This window comes from Sciurus vulgaris (assembly GCF_902686455.1).
Source record: "Sciurus vulgaris genome assembly, chromosome: 4".
NCBI lineage: Eukaryota > Metazoa > Chordata > Mammalia > Rodentia > Sciuridae > Sciurus > Sciurus vulgaris.
Genome location: NC_136464.1, coordinates 42905323 through 42913136, shown reverse-complemented (window position 1 = coordinate 42913136; position 7814 = coordinate 42905323). Strand labels below are relative to the sequence as shown.

General features: G+C 39.3%; 1 pseudogene across 1 annotated transcript; it reads right to left on the bottom strand.

The window, feature by feature from the left end:
* Window positions 1-6401: 6401 nt before the first annotated feature.
* Window positions 6402-7464, bottom strand: LOC306658898 (annotated as a pseudogene). Its single transcript has 2 exons — window positions 7378-7464; window positions 6402-6767 (listed from the first exon to the last, which is right to left on the bottom strand). The product of its transcript is annotated as an uncharacterized misc_RNA (transcript).
* Window positions 7465-7814: the final 350 nt, after the last annotated feature.

Below are 7814 nucleotides of genomic sequence, written 5' to 3'. Positions count from 1 at the left end.
ACTGTATTACATTCTTAAATATTTGTTAAGAGAGGAGATTCTTTGGTTTTCATTGAAAAGCACCCTGAGAATCTCCTATTTACTAGAGATTTAGAGTTAAAACCTCAAAGTCCCTTCCCGAAGAATTAAGCAATGAGGTAGCTGAGTTGCTGGAAATTTGGCCTGGGCTTGTCCTGGGAGAGTTAAGCTTGTACCAGAATGAAGACTAGGACTGGAGGACTAGTTTATGAGGATAGCCAAGGTGGAGACAGTCTGGAATAGTCCACATTCTGGTCTTTTAAACAGTACTGTTCCAGTACTGGTCTGCTACTGAGCTATGTGTTTGGGCCAGTTACTTTACTTATCTGTGGAATTGAAATAATAAAGGTGACTTACTCTATTTTTTTTTAAGTACAATGTAATATCAGCACCTGGCATATAGTGTTTAATAAATTTCCTGCTTCTGATGTAAGTAGTCTGCAGTGAGGTTAGGGATGCCGAGCAAGGCTGCAAGCAGGGAATTGAGGAGGAGCAGTCAGCTCTTCAGGGCAAGGTGCACAATGAGCTAGATTGTTAATTTCAGAAGTATTAATGGATCAAACTATCTGTCATTTGCAGTCAAACCACCCGACAAAAGCAGTTATTTCCTCCCAGCTCCTCCTTTTTGACGACATTTGTGGTGCTTGACTCATCAGTCCATGCAGCGTCACTAATTCTCAGAAAAGGATGTTTTCTGAGGTTAATGAAGTGACACATTGTGAACAAGATTGACAGATGAGGGATTCTGCTGTTGGTTTGTCCAACATGAGCAGCTCTGCATGTCTTCCAACTCTCAGGTAAAACTGTAGCCAATGAGGCCAGTGGTCTTGGTCCTATCAGAATATATCCTGTTCACTCAGCAAGTCTCTTCCATGACAGCCAGAGTACTCAGGATGCTAAAGCCACTCTTGGGTGACTTAATTTTATATAGCATTGATAATTATATAAATATTTTAACAATGCTTGACTGACAATTAAAACAGCAACATATAAATATTACAATGTGGTTTCCAATTCTGAAATTCCTAGGTCATAGATGGAAATTAGAAACTGTTTAGTGCTATTGATCAAGATGGATGAGGTAAAGAGAATATATAAGTGTTTAGAAGGAGAGTCTGCCCATGAGATTTAGATTCTAGATGCAAAGGTCAAATTTGGGTCAGGCTTCAGGATAGGCTACTGTTTTACTTTACCACTGAGATGATCCTTCTTCATAGTAACTATGCTATAGCAGAGACCTTGTGTTTATTGCTTGATGTATTAAGAACAGGATTTGCAGTTCCTATAAAATTGTATCAATTCATTTAACTTGAGCATCACCTATGGGGCAGGTACTATTCTAGGCTTTGGGGATAGAATAAGCAAAGAGCAGTCTATATCCTCAGGAAGAGAACAATTTATTTGGAGACTTGGACAATTAGCAGGTCAACAGATAGATCTATAATTCAATTTCAGGTGCCTAAAACTGAAGAAAAACAAGGCAGGATGAAATGGAGAGATAGGGTGTGAGAGAGCTATTTCAGATGGGGTGTTTGGGCAACTCTTGAAGGGGGTTATATTTGGGCGAAGGGCTAAATGAAGTGAAGAAGTAAGATATGACATCTAGGTGGATATATAGAAAATTCTTTCCAAATGTGTGTAGAATTTAGTCACTTCTCACTCCCTCTACTGTCACCTATCTGGACCAGGTCCACATATCTCACTGTGGGTTACCCAATGACCTCCAGACTAATATCCCTGTTTAAACATCACTCTCTCACCCACTCACTCATCACACACCATCTATTCTCAACACAAGACCATCTTTAAAACTCTAAGTCATACAAAGCCACTTCAGTGCTGAAAATCCTGAATGGCTCCTTGTTTCATTCAATGTCAAATTATAAGTTCTTACCATGACTTACAGGGACTGATATGAGTTATATTTGTTTCCTGTGGATTTTTATACAGGAATTAATGTTCTGCCTGATACATGAATGAGTATTTTTCCCCACTGCCATCCTGAACCTGGGAGAACAGAGACTTCTTTGCTTCTATTTCTCATTTTCTGAGCCTATCGTTGACTCTGGTCAGCTTCATGGAGTCTGGGAACAGTTCAGACTCTGATAAGAGTTTAAGACTAAGAGGGATTCCTAGCTTACAATCTTCTTCCTGAAAAGCAATGAGAAAATTTGGTGAATGGCAGAGTCTCGAGAGTGTGTATTAGTCAGGGTAACCAAAACAAACAGTCTAATGTTAATATTTAAAGCAATAAAATTTATTTGGGGCAGCAGCAAAGTCCCGGAAGTGAGAGTATGTTCATTCCTAGTTCTGAGATTCACTAGGACCCAGAAATCTTCTCCATCTGGTGGTCTGAAGAAGGAAGAGGACAAGCATGGAAGATGACATTGAATATTCCGGAGACTGTCTGGATATGGTATACATCACCTTTGACCTGACATGAATATAAGCACTACCTACATTCACAAGGGCAGGGAAATGTTTACCTGTGTGCCCAGGAAAAGGAAGACCTGGAGAAGATCCATCCGGTCATGTTCTGCCATACCTACATGAGCCAGATCTTGGGACATGAGGTGGCTTAAATGTTAAGAATTCCATGCAGAGTTGTGACATAACAGAGCATGGTCCAGTACAGACACAGAGAAATCAAGGCATCTTCAGGAATTCAGAAGTGATCTGTATGACTTGAGAATAGGGGGAAATGTCAAGAACTAACACCTGAGGGTCAGATTACCTGGAACCTTCTGTGCCATGCCAAGGTGTTTGGATTTTGCCCTGAAGTAAGACAGGCCATTAGATGACTTTAGTAAAAGACTGTAATGTTTAGAGGGATAGTTATTTTGGAATGTTATTTTGAAATGGAGGCCAGGGGTAAAAGCAAGAACACCAGTTTGGAGGCTGTTTCTTCTAGCATTCCCTATTCCAGGAATTCTCAAACTTAACTCACATACAAACTATAGACAACTTGACTCAGTATTCATGTAACTATGTTTAGATATTTACATATCACATCTACATATAAAAAGTAGTTCAAGGTGTTTCTATTGGTGGGTCACCCAATAGGCCCCAGACTAAGAGCCTCCTTTATATTGATATTTGAGTCCATTTTATTTTCTTTAAAATGGTGACTGTCACATTAAATTGAATTCTCTATCCTGCAATAGATTGCAAACTGCATTTTGAAAATCACTGCTGTATTTCACTAAAAGACATCACTCTACAGCCAGCATCCATGCCTAAATCTGGGCATTGTGTGAGACATCTCAGTCACTCTCACCACCCACCACAGTCCATTAGTCACACTATCTCTGTCTCTTTCTTAAATGCTCTTCATCTGATTTAAACTGTCATCACTGTTTAGATAAGTAGCTTGCAACCTGTGTCCTAGGGATCCCTGAGGCTCTCCTAGACCATTTTATGGGGACCAGAGTATCAAAAATATTTTCAAAGTTTCATAATAACACTATGATGTCATTTTCTTTTTTTACTTTTATTCTCTCACAGATGTATTTTGGAGTTTTTCAAAGGCCATGTGTGTACTGTGCAATTTTCCAGAGGCTGCATGATGAATGATAACACCAACTTCTCTGATGGCTAATGAAATGGATATTTGTCCTTCACTTTTGTCCTTCTATTTTTCATATTTTTGTCCTTCATTTTTCAGTTTTAATTTTTAATGTTAAATATTGATTTATGTAACCCTTCTAATTAAAATCACAATAATTTTAAGAAGTGCCATGGAGTCCTCAGACTCCCTACTTCTGATCTTAATGAGTCTATATTCCCTTTATTACCATTAAAATTGGCAGGATTTTGTGACTTTGAGCACCTCTGAACAAATTCTCATAGTTGTCATGTGGTCCTCTATGTCAACAGAGTTCCCTTTTTGATTTTCCAGTAGAATATTTACTGTGATTCCTAAAACTCCAGTGCTATCTCTTTTCTTGATTTTCAAACTGTTGTATCTACTTTAGAAAATTAAGACTTCATCTTTAGGCTTCTAAATCTTGGAGCACTCCAGTGCTCAGTCATTGGATCCTTCTGCTACTCTGTCACAAATGGTATCTTAGTCACCTTATTTAATTCCATGATTTTAAATATTTTTTTTTCTAATTCTCACTCCTCTGAACTCCATACTTGAATGTCATATCCAGCTACCTGCTGCAAATATTTGGATACTTAACATATCACTCAAAATTAATATTGCCCAAATTGGACTCCCAATTTTTTCCATGGCTGCTGCTTTCCCCAACTTCCTCACCTCCATAAAAAGCAATTATATTCTTCAAGGTCCTCAAGCCAATATCTTTGTCTTCCTCATTGAAGGATATCCAGTTGCTTGCTGATATCCAGTTCTTCAATACATTTCCCATAGATTTCCCTTACCTTTGCTAATGCTACTTTGTACTTAGCCATCATCATCATTTTCCTGGGCTTTGCAATAGCATAATGGTAGATTTTCTACCTTTGACCCTTGTCCTTGATATTCAATTCTCTTATGAAAAACAGATACCATTTTTAGTGGTCTGTGGTTCTGAAATATTTCCCAAAAGACTTTTAGAACCACCTCTACTCTTTTTCTTATTAGGTCCAGGGACCTAGACCTCCAGGCTCTATGTGGGAGGGATTTACACTAAACCCTCATGTCCAGATAATTGAGTTTCTTCTTCTCTAGGAAACTGATTTCATCTAGACTGAACTTTTTCTTATCAATTCCACATTCTAGGGATGATACACATCTTGGAGCTGTCTTGAAACCTTCTACTGTCTAAGTCCATCACCAAAACTTGAAATATACACTATACAAAGTCATCCCCATTTTCAACTTCAAGATAACCTTGGAAGGATAGACTAACCATGCTGAGTAAGGCAGGTTCCTGTTCTAGGTATTAGTCTCTCTGAAATAGTGATTGAAGCCAAGACATAGGAAGTCACAAAATTCTACTACAGAGGTAGCTGGTCTACCATGAGCTCGTTCATATGCCCTGTCACCTGAATTTTCCTCCTTCATCTGATCCAAAGTTAAGAACAACCTCCAGTCTTGGTTTATTCTGAGGCTTAGATAGAACAAGTAGTTCCCAGGGTTTGGGGATATAGTCAATTATGTCAAGGGGCAGATGGAAAGTCACATGTAGAATGAGTGAATCAAAACTTATTTCTTGGGTCACAAAAGCAGGACTCATCTAAAAATGAAGGAAAAGAAAAAGAGCATGGCATATTAGTAGTTCTGTAGAACATACATGATCATGTAGAAAACTGGGATTGGATCTTAGATACATCAAGGAGAGAAGGTTAAGTTAGGGACCCAGCTGAACAAGGAAGAAATAGGGCACAAATCTCAAAGCCCAGGTGTAAACTCTTCCATGAAGACTTGTGAGTAAAACCATTAAACCCTTTGACACTCCACTCAATAGAGATTTTGGGTATAGTGAGGTGGGATGAGGAGCGCAGCTGCCAACTTTCCTGTTTTAGATGTCAGTCTTGGGTAGGTGGCCTAGAGAGCAGAAGCCAAGGAAGAAAATGCCTCTCATATGCTTGTTTGTGTCAGTTCTGGCGTTCAGTGCTGCACAAGCATTTCCTCATCAATTCTTTAACAGCATGTTAGGGAGGAATTATTATCCCTATTTTAAAGGGGAGATTACAATTCAGTGACATCTATCAAATCATGCAGAATACATAGCCAGGGAGCTGGAGTGAGAGTTACACCTGGCATTTCTGATGTCAAGTTCATAATCTTTTTTTTTTAGTTAGGACAACTCAGCAAAATAAAATTCCAGTTTATTGTTGGACAACATTGTTTCACACATACATCAAATGGGCCAAAAAAATAAACAGCAAATTCATAGACCAAAAAAAAAAAAAAAAAAACCTTTTTATTTATGATCGTTTTTAACCCCCTCATACAAACTACTTATAGTACAGCTAAAGTACATACACAAAAACTTTCTGGAATGCTGAGAGTAAGATTTTTGTTGTTGTTTTTTTGTTTTTTATACAAGGTGTTTTTTTTCTCCTTTGAGATTATAATGAACATGGGCACACCATAAGTAAAGTCAGAAGTAAGACAGAGAAGGCTCCAAAGGCTGGTTTGGTCATTGGAGATCATTAAAAATGGCAGACCCCTAATGATATGTACAAAAGTATAAAATGTAAGTACGTTTAAGAAAAAAAAAAAAAGCAGGGCTTTGGAAGTTTGGGTTCTTTTTTTCTCCCTCCCCTGTTGCAAATTCACGTCGTGTTTTTGGTTGGGTGCTGGAGAGTGCATGTCATCTGTGGGTAGCACTGCCCAGGCTGGCGGGCCTCTCTACTCAAAGGTGACCACATTGAGATTCTGAAACAGGAAGTGGAGGGTGAATAAGTTATGGCGGCCTTTTATTTTTCTTTTAATTTTTCCTTTTTCGCTGTCTAGTAATCCTCATGGGTCTTCTGATGTCAACATCCTCCTCCTCCTCTCTTCAGCTACCTGTTTGCCCATAGCTACCTCGGCTTCCTCATCGTCATCTCTATCCTCTTCCTCACCATCATCTTCCCCCTCTTCTTCATCACCCTCTTTTTCTTCTTCTTCATCTACCTCATTGTCAGCATCCTGCTTCTCATTTTCCTCATTAGCATTCCCACTAGCAGGGGCATCTCTCCCTCCCATTCTCTGCCTCCTCCTCAACTTCCTTCTTCTCCTTTAAGTCCTTGATGGTGATCTCAGAACTAGTGTCCACAGCCATGTCTGACACGGTGGGGCATGCCACCGTGATCTAATGCAGTGGGTTAAAAAGGAAACTAGAGTCCAGATAAAGCTGCCTGTGGCGAACGGTGGAGCTGGACCCAGGAACAATGCAAAGATGGCTTTTCAGAGCTGCCAATGTGGCACAATCCATATTCTTAACCATAGCACTATGTTCTTAATGATGAGTCCTGGGGCTAGAGGACCATCCATGTCTGAGTAATCAGACAGTGCACAGCTTGAGGGCAGAAGCTCATTACTTTTATCTGTGTCAATAACATCTGGCACAGGGTCTTGCAGATGCTTGGTGAAAATGCACCAAACTAAATTAGACTAATCTCGTGCTATCTTTCAAATAATCAAACACAAATGAGAGCAATTTGAGCTTCTAATATTTTGAAAATGGGCAACAGAGGTTAGTGCTCCCATTTTTTTTCAGTTAATTTCCACTCCATTGTATCTCCACTATTACTAATATTCTATATCTTTCGCTTTTTACATCTTGATCTATCAGCCTCAGCCATATAACTCAGATGGACAGGTTTACTTTCTGGTTTTGGAAAATTAACAAGCTTGCTTTCACTATAACTAATAGTTCCCTGAGCATCAAAGTCTATTGCCATGGTGACTAGACCACATACACATGCCTCTTCTGCTGGTCTTTCTTCCTTTCTCACCCAGAGGAGTTTGAAAACATCTTGGAGTCTTTCCTGGAGGACTCTTGTCATTTTCTCCTTCTGAACCACAGGCTCTCTTTTCTCCAAAGAACAGGGTTCTTTTCTGCAAAAGCAACCTCTATATAGTGGTTCTCGAAGTATAGTCCCTGGGCCAATAGTAACAGTATCCAATAGGATTCGCTAGAAATACCAGCTCTCAACCTCCACCTAAGATCTATTGAATCAGTAACCCTGAGGGTGGAGTCCAATACTATGATTTAACAAGCCCTTCAGGTAATTCTTGTACACATTAAAGTTTGAGAGCCACTATTTTAAGCTCAGAGAGAAGCTCATTTTGCTGTATTCAGGACTTCACAATAGAGAGGGAGGCTGGCATTCAATTTTTGCATCAAAATCTCTTT